Source organism: Euprymna scolopes, chromosome 31 (genome assembly GCF_053919585.1).
Source record: "Euprymna scolopes isolate OS-2025 chromosome 31, ASM5391958v1, whole genome shotgun sequence".
NCBI classification, from domain to species: domain Eukaryota; kingdom Metazoa; phylum Mollusca; class Cephalopoda; order Sepiida; family Sepiolidae; genus Euprymna; species Euprymna scolopes.
The window spans coordinates 89,589,178-89,603,824 of NC_136512.1; the positions used below are offsets into that span (position 1 = coordinate 89,589,178).

At 37.3% G+C, this 14,647-nt stretch overlaps 1 protein-coding gene across 2 annotated transcripts in view; it reads right to left on the reverse strand.

Annotated features, from left to right (window-relative positions):
* Nucleotides 1–7,968, reverse strand: part of LOC145255851 (uncharacterized) — a 210,562-nt gene extending 202,594 nt beyond the window's left edge. For both annotated transcript variants that reach the window (XM_080114607.1, XM_080114605.1), the window contains exon 1: nucleotides 7,824–7,968. The gene's annotated coding sequence lies outside the window, so the exon portion shown is untranslated. The remainder of the gene's footprint in view (nucleotides 1–7,823) is intronic.
* Nucleotides 7,969–14,647: the final 6,679 nt, after the last annotated feature.

Sequence of the window (14,647 nt, forward strand, 5' to 3'; positions counted from 1 at the left end):
TTTTAATAAAATATAATTTATTTCATTGAACAGAGAAACTTTGATTACGATTTCCTGAATCGTGTAACACACGGCCGTTAAACTATCGCCTGACTTCTTTGCTACCTCAACTAATGAATTCCCCTCCCCCACTTGTTTTACAAGGACCCTAAAATATTCACAAACATTCTATGTTTTTTCTATTGCTGTAAACTTCCATTTTAAAGATACGTAAAATATCTTTTTTTGTGAGTGTATGCTTTTTGATCTTATTATTTTGTTTTGTTTACCATGTAACATGTCTCTTGTTTTCTCACATCTAAGAATCAACCTAAAAATCTTTTTCACTGAAAAACTAGGTACGTCCAATTATGGAGTATTGTTGCCACATCTGGGCAGGAGCTGCTAGAAGCAGCTTATCCTGCCTTGACGGAGTTCAAAATAAACTTTGTAGTTTAGTGGGGGATGCCCTTTTCTCTTCCCTGCAACCTCTTTCCCACAAAAGAGACGTTGCGAGCTTGTCTCTGCTTTATCATTATTTTCATGGCAGGTGCTCGTCTGAGCTCCAATCTATGGTCCTCCTTGCCAAACTTTCATGAAAAACACTCGTTTAGCCAAAACCACTATCAATAATTTTCCCCACTCTTTATCTGTTCCTAAACCTAAACGTAGATTCCACGAACAAAGCTTCTTTCTTAGAACTGCACACCTGTGGAACTCTATTCCGTTTGCCTGCTTTCCAGCTGACTACAATATGGTCGTCTTCAAGTCCAACATAAACAAGTTCTTGATGAACTGTCCCCCTTAGTAATCCAATTTACAAAATGTTCACTGCTTACGATTACTACGCTATAATCCCATTGACTACTGCACACTCATTAACCCTTATCCTCTAGAGGCCTCCGGGCCTTGATAAGTGGTAAAAAAATGTGAAAAAAAAATAAATAAAAATATATTTTCGAAATCAGCCCAGCCCAAAAATACATCACCCAAAATAAATAACCCTTAAAATTACTGAGGGACATCCCCAGAAAACTGTATTTGGAAAATACTGTTTTTAAAAACTATGTTTACACATCCTAACACTAATATCGGTCGAGTGTACCGTACAGCCTAACACAAAGTGCCATATGATTCTTGTAAAGCTGAGAGACTGACTCTCGAACTTAGGGTTGATGACTAAACTTGAAAATATTAAGCGTCTAAGTTGAGACTTGCGAAGAATCAGAATGTATAATCTTTTTTCTACGAATAATTATTGTTATGTTATCCAAAAAAGACCAGTCGTCGACGTGTTGTTCTTTCTTCCTTTGGCTTAAATGACCTTTACTCCCCAATGATACAGACTTTGGTAACCAGTTCCGGATGATTGGCACTTTTGATCTTTTAATAACATAGGGGAAGTGGTAATTCGCCGGATAGGACCTTTCAATATTCAGGGCCTCCGCCAGAATTACTACTGAACACAAAGAGACCAACAGGATCGCAGAACAGCCGAATTTGGTAACGTCACTTACTGGACATCATTGGAAGAGGAGAATGGATACACCATGCAGCCTAACAAAATGTGATTCTTGTAAAGAAAGAGGACGTTGGGTTAGTAGTTTTGATGCACTAGAAACAAGCAGGAGATTATCGTATGGACTTATACATTATATTAAAGACAGTTGTCTGTTTGTCTGTGTGTCCACCTGAAAGTCAGAAACTACATATTCTTTTTCAGCATTGCCTTACACAGAAATAGATAATTTTGTAATCTAAACACATCATCAAACAATGGATAGGTTTCTACCACATCAGACCTATTTTAGATAAAACTAGCCTGGGTGCCCGGCGTTGCCCGGCGTTGCCCGGCGTTGCCCGAGTGTTTGTAGGTGTGTGTTGAGAAAAAACAAAAAGTTGTAGTATACAAGCAGGCTTGAACCCATGACGCAAAGGCGGAAAAGAAAGTGGACGTGTGTGTAAGGGTGTTGGTTGAGTAAAAAAAAAAGGAAAATTGTGAGCGCAATAAAATTTTTTTTAAAAAGTGGTGGTAGGTAGGCAGGTTCGAACCCGTGCCACGAAGGAAAAGAATGTGAAAAAAAAAACATGATGCGTTAGCTGCTGTGCCCTTGGTCGAACTGGAAGTTACGTAGATTCAAATTAAGACGCGATGACTTTTGAAAATATCGGCGAAAAAAACGAACCCTCCCTGTAGAAAACTGCCCAGTTGAGGGTGAAAGAGTTTTGGGCCAATTTTTCGGTATTTGTCGTCCGACAGGTAAAGCTTCAAAATGATATCAATCTCGTGAAAATCCATCGCCTCTGTTAAAAGTTTTTGCGAGACATACAAACATACATACATACATACATTCATACATACATTTAAACAGACAGGTGAGATTTATATTATAGATGATAATTCAGAAAATAATATAAGCTTACTAATCTATTATATAAAGGGCAGTTGTCTGTTTGCGTGTCTGTGTTCTCCTAAAAGTCAGAAACTACACAAGACACAACTACAAAGTTGATCTATTCTGTTTCAACATTACCTCACACTACGGACATATTGTTTTGTAATGTTCATCCTTTTGGAAGTGAATAAGAATAAATGTAGTTAAGAGAGGAACTTAGGAGAGGAACTTGCGGTATTTAGAACAGTTTTTCTTCTATTGACCTTTGTGATGTCAAATGATGTTTGTGGTAGAGAGAGAGAGAGGGGGGGGGAGAAGGGGGAAGAGAAGGCAGAGAAGAGCGATGAGGAAGGAGAGAAAAGAAAGACGGAGAGAGAGAGAGGAGTGAAAGGAGAGTAGGAAGGCAGAGGGGTTAAAGAGAGAATGATGGAGATCGGGAGAAAGAGAGAGGAGAGATAGGGGGAGGAAAAGAAAAGAAGGAAGGAGAGAGAGAAGGACAAAGAAGATGAGAAAGGGATATGGACCTAGAGATAAAAAGTAGTGGAGAGAAGGACGGGCAGAGATGAAGGGGAGAAGGAAGGAAGAGTAGGTGGAGAGAGAGAAGGGGGAGAGAGGGGATGAAGAAAGTGCAGAGGGCAAGGTAAGAAAAATAGGTAGGAAAAAGTGAGAGGAGTGGAGGGAAAGGAGAAGGAAGAGAGAGAGGGGGGGTATGTAACTTTTATATTTTTTATTTTTTAATCCATACCCCCACGGGTAATGCCAGATAACTATGCTGAAGTAATTGGAGATTATCAGATTATTGGATTAAAAGATAAAATTAAAATTGGTTTTACGAAAAAAAAAAGTCAACGAATTTGATATCATTGATGTACTAAAAGCGAAAGGTAAAGAATTTTGATTTTTAAAATAAACTTGTCTTCTTGGACAAGTTTGGAAAGCAAAAGTTTATGTGGAATTGGGAAGAGGTGTTGGGAGGAAAGGGGAGAGGAAAAGAAGGAAGAGAAAGCAAGAAGAAGAAGAAGAGAGGGGGAAAGTAAGGAAGGGAAAAGAAGAGGTAAGGAAGGAAAGCAAAAACACGGAGGAAACGATGCCCCCTGATGCCCACTTCGTCTCAATTACAACGAACAGCTCTCGTATTGAAGAAGCACGCTTTGACAAACTTCTGGGACTGACCTTCACTCCTGACCACAAAACTCGAAAATTAAACAAAATTCTCGTAGAAACACATCCAATAAATATCATCAATCATACTAAAAGGTAATTTTATACCAGTATTTAGTTTAATTTTCGATTTTTGAACGATTATCAAAGTTTTTTTTTTTTTTGTTCCAACTCGATAGGCATTACACTATTGCATTTAGCTTTTTTCAAATCGTAATGTACGGACGAACTAAAAAAGAAACAGAATCTTATAAAGACTGAGCGAAAAACTCTTTTTCTGCGTTCAAACTGATGAACTTATTCTTTATTACTGACATCTCGATATTGTTTAGATTCAACGGACTATTGTCCTCATCTTCAGTGCCATTTTCACAACTTTTTTTTTAATTGCATTTTTACCCACAAACAAGGCACAGCGCCACTTTGCTGTAGGGGCTACAATCTGGGAAATAAATTGCAAGGATACTGTGTAGGGAGTTGAGCAGCAAGATGTCTGTTTACATTACACTTGAACTTCTGCATGTCAGTTCAGTCAGGGAAGCAGGAACACGGAAGGGAACTACAAAGTCTGGCAGTTCTGGGGAATAAACTATTAGATTAAAAAGCTTTCTGGCATCTGTGGATCTCTAATGTGTAGGGGTGGGATTTTGCTGCTTATCAGGTTTGTCCGGAGTATTTACGTCGAGGAAGTACAAGGATTTGAAGTTCGTCGGATCATCTACCAATAAAACACTTGTAAAACAGGCAGAGGGATGCAACATTTCATCGATGCGACAGAGGCTGGAGCCTAGCTGACAGTTCGGGACTTATTATGTTAGCGACTCTTTTTTTAACCCTGTTCAGAAGTCAGAGACTAGCAGTGCCAGAAGTCGCCATTAAAAATGCGTGATAAAAACTTGAATCCACGCGCGAACAAACGATAGTGACCCGAACGTGAGATGAACACACATTTCCTTTTCCTTCTATACTACTAGTCCCGCAACAAAGGATGGTTACACCCGAACGCGGACATGAACACGTGTTGTTATACCTAAAACATTCATTCTTCAGCAGTAAATAAACGACGTGTTTATTTTATCCAGCAATTGAGTCTTTGTTTCCTTCATTCCATTCGTTTCATTATTTTCTTTTGCAAACGAGATTAGGATATATATATCTTAGTTCTCTACACGGGTGTCAAAAACTCCCCCAAAATTCTGACACCCCTAGTGAGAGACTAGTAGCAGATGCACCAGCCCAAATGTGACAACAATACTCCATACGTGGGCGAATGGTGGCCTTATAGAGGGACATGATACTCTCAGGCGTAAGTAACTTTCTAGCATGGTAGAGAGAGCCCATTATCCTCGCAGTAGGTGCGGCAATGCCCTTGATGTAGCTGTTCCAACTCATGTTCCCTGTGAACGTTAAGTCGAGGAGGTTGAACGAAGTACTTTCATGTAATGTATCACTAGCCATAGCTATTGGTGGTTGAGAAGGTTTCTTGTAATTATTAAAAGAAACAAGCTTTGTTTTAGCAGCCTTGAATGTTACCATCCATTTTTTGTCCCCATTCCACTACAGACTGAGTAATGTAACCTCCAACATTCTTGAGATGTCGCTTGTCAAACACAGGAATTTTTTCTGTTGAACATGGTAATGTGTACAGAATTTCAAATGAAAACCTTTATTTAATTCTCGTTCTGACAGCTATGACCGGGTGAAAGTCCCAAGTAAGTAATTCACAATTGTATTTTGAAACCTTCAACCTCCAGAAGAGTGTAACTTACGGTTCAATGTTACCAAGTATTTTAACCACGGCACCACGTGTCTCTGTGGACATTGTATTTTTGAGTGTTGCCTGCATTGAGGATTGAACTTTTAACCTCCAGAAGAGTATAACTTACAGCTAAATTTTACCAAGTACTTTATCCACTGAGCCACGGGCACTTAGTGTGGGCTACACTCAAAAATACAATTGCAAATTACTTGGGATTCCTGCCAAGTCATGGCTGACGGAACGAGAACATTCAAGATTAAATAAAGGGTTCCGATCGAAAATTCTGTGCAGATTCTTGAGTTGGATAGAAAAATTTCTGAGTTCGGCAAGGTATTTATTGCTTTTCCACGGTGAGAAATGTGACACAAGGGCCAGAAATAGGATTGAAAAGTCAGAGTCCTTGAGGATGAGCACTCTAAACTGCAAACAGTGCCCGGGCAGCCTCATCATCATTCCTCAGTAGAGGCGCCATAGGCGATTAGAAATAAACTGACACCTTCTTAAAGACAAGACAAAGACTGAAAAGGTGAACCTCCTAAAACTGTACAGCAGAACTGCATTATTCCGCAATTAACAGGAAAGAGGTCAATTCAAGAATCGTCTCGACTTTGTTGATTTTTGTGTCAAGGTAAAAACCTCGGCTGAGGTCAAAGGTCATATTGGACAAAATTCAAAAACTATTTTTGCATGGTTAACGAAGATGTAAACAGAATTTTTGTGAAAAATTAAACAGTTCTTTTGCTCGGTGTATGTCGGCGCGTTACTTACAGAAAAACGATAAATTGAAGCACCTGTTAAATATTGTACGAGTTTTATAATTGACCCCACCCCCTCCAAAAAATTAAAAAAAAAAAAAACGAAAAATAAAAATGCTTTTGTAGAAAGACCGCTCGTGAAAACTTAATTTTTTAGATCAATTAAAAAAGCATCAAAACTACGTAACACAGAAAAATGAACCACATTTTTTTGTTTTTGAAAACTTTCCTGTTATTTTAAATGTCTGCTAAAAAAATTCTTCCGCGATGTGACAAGTCACCTGACTACGCGCGTTCATGCGCAAACGCATCATGTAAGGATAGCATAAACGATGGCGATGAGTTGGCACAAAATAGTGCAAGGGTTCATGGGTTAATACCATGCAAACGGTAAATTTGCGACGAGTTTGAATCTCAGATTCGTTGTCAGTGACCGCGAAAACCTATAGAAAACAAATTTTATTGGTCGGTGTTGGTTGTTCTGTTGTAGTTAAAGTAAACTCATTAAATTTTTCTGCTGGTCGCCATGGAACACAACGCCCAAGGAGTACCAATCTTACAAATATGTAAACATATACCTAACTTTATATAATAAAGATTACACATATTTTTAACGGGGGGGGGAGACAAAAAACGGTGCTTGTTCAAAGTGGCACTTATGATGGCAATTAAAAATAAAGAAAATACATGTATTTTAATTACAAAAATTACGTAAATCGATCAAGTATTTTTTAAACTAAGAAAATCAGGGTTTGTATTACTGTACACATAGATTCGAAAAAGTTGTGAAAAAACAAATATATAACAAATAAATGTTATCAAAGGCAAGATAAGTTACTTTTCTACCAAACTGGATATATTTTTCGTGTTTTTATTCAATTTAACATGTTTATTCAGCTCGAAAAGCATACAGTGTTTACCGATGTATTGGAAAATTCAATATGGCGGCCGATTCTCTCTTTAACACGGTAAGTTTGGAAAAAGATGCTATAAATAATAAACTAGACAAAATACTATTAAAAACCACCGAATATATGTCACGTTATGTCACGGTAACATATATTGAGCGAATTTCTAACAGTATTTTGTCTAGTTTATTATTTATTACACCTTTTTCCAAACTTACCGTGTTAAAGAGAGAATCGGCCGCCATTTTGAATTTTCCAATACATCGGTAAACACTGTATGCTTTTCGAGCTGAATAAACATGTTAAATTGAATAAAAACACGAAAATTATATCCAGTTTGGTAGAAAAGTAACTTACCTTGCCTTTGATAACATTTATTTGTTATATATTTGTTTTTTGACAACTTTTTCAAATCTATGTGTACAGTAATACAAACCCGAAAATCAAAACTTACGACTTTTAACGAGTTTACTACTAAACTATATTGAGCATAAGGCTGATTTTTTATCTCGACAATTCGATTTGAGTTATCTCCCTTATTTATTTCATAGGATTTCATGACTCACTTAGTCATAAAATTTGATTTTCTTGAATTAAAAAAAAAACTTGATCAATATACGTGATTTTTGGAATATGAAATTTTTATTCTATAGCGAGTATGTACATCATACATATTTCTTCTGTATTTTCTTTACTTTTAATTGCCGTCATCAGTGCCAATTTGAATAAGTCCCCCCCCCCCAAAAAAAAAAACATTAGATAAAATGCTTTTACACAATAAGGTGTTTTGAAATAGTGCCGACGCCATTTTTTTAAACTTCATAATAACCAGAAATTAAATACAAATTGAAAATATGAAATTTACCTTCGTGTTTCTTTTCTTCCCTTTTTTTTTTTTTTTTTTTTTTTTTTACTTTTAATTAATTCCAGGTACATATTTTGATGGTTTGGTATTTACCAGTGATTTCTGCGTTACGGGTGGTGGCAATGTTCTTGCGTTTAAATCCGAATAAAACGATTGAGGTTCAATCCTCTCCAAAGGCAGATGAAGTTTTAAGCTTCAAATTGTTAATTCTTCTCTTTTTTTTTAGGTCTTTTAATTAGGATTTTTTTTCTGAATTTTCAATTTTAATAATTCTTTCTTATAACTCTGAAGTTACTTAAAAAAAAAAAGGGTAATATATTTTGATACTTCCTTTCTGTTAATGAGGTACCACCTTTCAAGACTAAAAGCCACTTGAGGATAAGGGTTTATGAGATGGATAAATTGTCAGTTAAATGATGAAGAATATTATGAGAGGATTGAAAATGATTTTTAAAAATGTGATTACTTCTGAGGACAAGTAATTATTGACATTGGATTTGAAGACGACTATGTTGTAACTCGCAGGGAAGCAGTCCTTCCGTGATGCTTCCTTGAATATATAAATATGTAGTAAAAACAAGGATTTTTTTTTTTAGATTTTTAAATTAACTCGTACACTGAGGTCATTTTTTTTATTTAGTTGTTTGTTTTGTTTTTGTTTTTTGTTTTTTTTTTGTTTTTTTTTGGGGGGGGGGGCTTCAAATCAGAATGCCCCTTTGAGGGGATTTAGATTTTCCCCCACATTTAAAATCTTGACCTTGTGTCTAACTCTGCCTTCGTGCGTGTGTGTGGGGGGGGATGAAAACCGACATTTTGTTTTATGTTTCAAGTCAAGTTTCGTTTCAATATTTATTGTTTAACGAGTTTTAAATAATTTTTGTTTTAATTATTCACAGTTAATCGTGAATTTGTAAAAATACAATTTTTTTTATATATATATATACATATATATATTTAAACATTTTTTTGTGATTTTGTTATTCTTCGTGGCATAGCAACTCCTAGCAGCGATGGCGTCGAATCGAATTATTTTATTTTTCGTCATATTAATTTTAGCTTTTTAGTTTGTTGCGCAGACACAAATAACTTCTGGTCTAATCAAATAGATTCTCTTTTTTTTTTATATAAGGATTTATGACGTTTCTCGTTGCGTGCCATGTGACTTGGAGATTAGGAACTTAGTTTCTGAGAGAGAGAGAGAGAGAGAGAGAGAGAGAGAGAGAGAGAGAGAGAGAGAGAGAGAGAGGAGAGGGGGAGAGAGGGAGGGGGCGACTGACATAAGAAAAGAGACACCACTGAAGGAAGGGGGACATTATATCTATCTATAAAATTGAGAGTGTGTGTGTGTGTGTGTGTGTGTGTGTGTGTGTGTGTGTGTGTGTGTGTGTGTGTGTGTGTGTGTGTGTGTGTGTGTGCGTGCGTGGGTGCGTGCGTGCGTGCGTGCGTGTGTGTGTGTGAGGGTGTATGTGTGTTTGAGGACACTTCTCAACTTATATACTCAACGAATTTTTTATCTACAGATTTGAAATTTGGTATATCGTGTATTCGGACATGCGGAAAACTCTTTAATCGATTTTCATCAGGAAAAAGGGACCGCTAAAGGGTCAAAAATTGGTACGTGGGGGGGAGGGGGGCATTTGTTTGTCAATTGTTTCACGAACGCCCATACGTGAATCGTTCATATGACAGATTCCTTATGTTAGGAATAAATAGGTTTGAAAATACTTTTTAAAGGCCGTGTCTAACACAATTTGAAGCTTAAAACTTCATCTGCCTTTGGAGAGGATTGAACCTCAATCGTTTTATTCGGATTTAAACGCAAGAACATTGCCACCACCCGTAACGCAGAAATCACTGGTAAATACCAAACCATCAAAATATGTACCTGGAATTAATTAAAAGCTGGCCTAATGGTTATCGTACTTGACTCATTGTCTTTTTGTTTTGGTTTCGATCTCAGCTCGAGTAAGAAGAGAACTGTTTAGAAAAAGACATAATACTCGCATGCATATGTCTCGGTTTCTTTCTATTTTTTTTTTTTTAGTTCATATTATTATTTTTTTTTTTTTTTAAGGAATTTAACATTACGTTTAAAACCGGGCAATACCGGGTACATCTTCTAGTAACTATGCGTATCTGTTTTATATATTTATATGTACAGGAATTACTCCTTAACTAATTAACCAATCATTATGAATTTTGGAACACAGTATAAGTGTTGCAATGTGAACTATATTTAGTTTAATTTAGTCTTAAAAACAAAGCGTATCAAATCTAATAGGTCCCGCACTATCAGCGAAGCTCTAACCTCCGTCCCATCGCCACAATGTTGCATTCTCGTGTCTGTTTGGAATGTGCTTTGATGAACTTATAGCATTTGTGCCCCCCTAGACATGCATATTCCTGACTAACTTGACAAGCAGCAAAACCCCACCCCTTCACTGTTGAGGTCCTTAGATGCCGGAAAGCATTCTACTCTAATAGTGTCTTCCCTTAGATTGCCAGACTTTGAAATTCCTTCCCTATTTCTTTCTTTTTTTTTTTTTTAAATATTATTATTATAGTTGTTGTTGTTTCACCATGTTTCAGCCAACTCATCCTTTGGCCTTCTTCAGGTGGTTAACTGTGACGGGATTGGAATGCTGAGTCTTGTAACTGTGTCACTTGTAATTACTGCCTTCCATAGTTGTCGTTGTCTCACCACGTTTTTGACAACTACTCCTCTGGCCTGCTTTGGGCAGGATTGAAACCGCCATCCTCAGACAATGCTCAACTGATACCATAGAGATCCAATGCCTCTACCTACTACGCCATGAGGATTAGTTGACGAAAAACGCGATGAGACAGCAACAACTATGGAAGACAGTAATTACTGCAAATACAGTTAAAAGACTTAGAATTACTATCCCGTTGCAGTTAACCACCTGAAGAAGGCCAGAGGATGAGTTGGCCGAGACGTGGTGAAACAATAACAATTATGAAGATGAGGATAATAGTCCACAAAAAAAAAAATGAATACGCAACTTATGAAGCCTCATCTCAAAGGATCCCAAAAAATAAGAAAAATTGGACCTTAGTTTACAAAGGTCACGGTAGTGTGCCAAGTGGTTTCTCTAGGTCAGTGATGGTGCCCATTCATAAATATGGCGATCTACCCCATCGCATCACAACATGGACTCTTCTTGTCACTATGAATATTCGTGCTAACAGAAAAAATTGCTGTGGCCAGTACAGATGCTGTCTCTGGCAACCCATTATTTCTGTACTCTTTGTAACTCCCTCCCTGCTGTCTTAATTCTTTTCAGACCTTTAAGGCCACAACGATAAATATATAGCATTAAAAGATATGACAATCCTATAATCTTATGTGCAAAGTTATTAAATCATGGTGTGAGTTTATTGCGAGAAAAAATAAATTCCGTGTTGGTATAAAAAAATTTTGTTTTGTTAAATATTATAACCCTAACCCTAACCCGACAGACAATTTCACTTTTATATATATACTAGCATTTCAGCCCGGCGTTGCCCAGGTGTTTGGAGGTGTATGTCGAGCAAAAAAAAAAAAAAAGCGGTCAATTTTTTAAAAATTTGACCCCTATTAGGACCCCTTAACATTTATTGTTTTAGCCTCAAATCAAGTTATTAAGTTAGATCCATGTCCAAGGAACCTATATGTAAAATTTCAAGTGTTTAGACCCAAAATTGGCGGAGGAGTTTGGTAGAGTTCTCAAAATTCAAATCGTTGAACTTTGACCCGTTAACAGCCAAATTTCTGGCCGAAAACCGACCACATAGGTTTTCCCAAATCTCAGTACACTGTATATCAAATTTCGAGTCTGTAGACAAAAATTGACAGAGTTATTGCGTAGGGAAATGTACACAGACACCAGACACGTTCACTTTTATATATATATATATATATATATATATATTGTGAAAACAAAAAAAAACTTTTTTTGATGCCTACACAGAATTTTTTTCTCACAATAAACTCACACCGTGATTTAGTGAGTTTGCCCTCGTTTATATTTGCCTTGTGCCAGACTATATATACTTTTTTTACTCATCATATCCACCTCAAATAAGACATATTGTCACTGAGGCGTAAGGGACTACTGTGAATTAAGGACAATGCCTACAGAGATATTCTGAGTAGGGAGTTGAGCAGCAAGATGTTTATTCACATTACATTTGAATGTTTACACGTTAGTGTTGCAATATTTTTGATGAAATAAAAAGGGTACGATTAAAGAAAATTGGAAAGTTCTGTTTATAGACACAGGCGATAGAAACTGACCAATCAAATGAAGCCACGTTCTGCTAGCAACCCATCAGAAACGGGAATCACTCCATAAAAATATTGTTTTTTTTTTTGTTTTGTTTTTTATTCCTGCACACAAAACTTTTAAAATTCAAGACTTATACAGATTATCTACCCACCTAAAACTCTATTTTTCATCTCCGAACTTATACAGATTAGCTACCAGTCGGCAACTCTTCTAGCTTTCAATTCAAAACCTACAGAGACACTCTAAGTAGGGAATTGAGTAGCGAAATGTTTGTTCGCATTACATTTAAATGTTTACACGTTAGTGTTGCAATATTTTTGATGAAATAAAAAGGGTACGATTAAAGAAAATTGGAAAGTTCTGTTTATAGACACAGGCGATAGAAACTGACCAATCAAATGAAGCCACGTTCTGCTAGCAACCCATCAGAAACGGGAATCACTCCATAAAAATATTGTTTTTTTTTTTTTGTTTTGTTTTTTATTCCTGCACACAAAACTTTTAAAATTCAAGACTTATACAGATTATCTACCCACCTAAAACTCTATTTTTCATCTCCGAACTTATACAGATTAGCTACCAGTCGGCAACTCTTCTAGCTTTCAATTCAAAACCTACAGAGACACTCTAAGTAGGGAATTGAGTAGCGAAATGTTTGTTCGCATTACATTTAAATCTCTGCATGTCAGTACAGTCAGGGAAGCAGAAAACAGGAAAGGAATTCCAAAGTCTAACATTTTGAGGGAATAAACTTTCAGAGTGGAAGGCTCTCTGGCATCCGGGAATTTCTACAGTGAAGGCATGAGATTTTGCTGCTTGTTCTCTTTGTTCTTTTTACATTCACGGCTTATCAAGGCCCAACAACCACTTGAGGATAAGAGTTAATAAGTGCAAGGTGGTCGACGAGACAACGTAATGATAGATAGTAGTGAAAATTGGGTATAATTTGATTATTTAGGAGGACAACAAGATTTTGTTTACATTCGACTTAAAAACGACCATGTTGTAGTCAGCTGGAAAGCAAGCCAGCAGAACAGAGTTTCACAGGCGTGCAGTTCTAAGAAAGAAGCTTTGTTCCTGGAATTTTTGTTTAGGGTTAGGCACTGATAGGGAGTGGGGGAAATTGTTGATAGTGGTTGTAAGTTGGGGGTATTTATGTCGAGGGGGGGCATCAGTGTTAAAAGTTCGTCAGAGCACATTCAGTTAAAATACTTGTAAAACAAGTACAGGAATGTAACACTGTGGTGATGGGACAGGGGTTGGAGGTTGGTTGACAGTGCGGGATCTATTAGATTGGAGATTCTTTTGGTTAACAATTAATCTCTCAAGATAAGTGGTGTTGGTGTTGGTCGTTAGCATTAGAATGGGGACAAATTGTAATTCACTTGAAGATGTTGCTGAGTGAATAAACAGGTGCTCATGATAAGTGGGCAGAGCGGGGGGGGGTATAAAAAGAAGGACAGTCGGAATGGAGAAAGGGAGGGAGGGGGCGAAAAATAATGAAACGCATTGTTGATGGATGGTAAAACACTAAGTAAAAACAATAGTGCGCGTGGGGGAAGAAGAGGGGAAGAAAAGAAAAAAAAAACACTTGTTTTGTGGGAGGAAACGAATTCATAAGTGCAGTGAAAAAGTACTTGACTTCCTTGAAGCCAATTAATGAAGAAAAGAGAGGGGGGATAGGGGGGGGCAGAAGAGACTGAGAAAAGGGAGAGGGGAGAAGAAAGAGAGAATGGGAGAAGAGAAGGGGAGAAAGAGAAAAGAGGGTGAGAGAGGAGGAGCAAGAATAAAAGAGAAAGGGAAAGGAGGGAGAGAAAAGGGAAAAGAAGAGTAGAGAGAGAGAGAAAGAGAGAGAAGGGAGAAAGAGAGAGATATATCCTCCGTTTTCTTCCTCCATTAAACCATAAGTCTTACACCTTGATCTTTTTTTTATTCAGTTTTCACTCCAAACAAGGCACAGTGCCACTTTCAAGTAGGAGGATACTAGCAGGGACATAAGTTGCAGGGACATTATGAAGGGAGACGAGCAGCAAGATGTCTGTTCACATTACATTTGAACTTCTGGATGTCAGTACAGTTGGGAAAGCAAAATCCCGGAAGGGAGTTCCAAAGTCTAGCAGTTCTGGGGAAGAAACTATTGGAGTAGAAGGCTTTCTTACACCTAGGGATCTCTACTGTGTAGGGGTGGGATTTAGCTGCTTGTCGGCTTTGTCGGGGGTATTCATGTCGAGGGTGTACAAGTGCTTGTAGTTCGTTGGAGCATTCACCATTAAAATACTTGTAGAACAGGGAGAGGGATGCAACATTTCGTCGATGGGACAGAGGCTGAAACTTAGATGACAGTTCAGGACCTATCAGGTTGGCGACTCTCTTTTGACAACAGTATTCCATACATGGGGGCGAATGGTGGCTTTATAGAGGCAGTAGAACGGGGTTGCCTAAATCCATATTCTTCTTTCAAACTTATAATTTTCTTCAAAACTTCATTCATAGTTTTATGTGTTGTAAATCATGCTGTAAATGTTCATAGTTTTG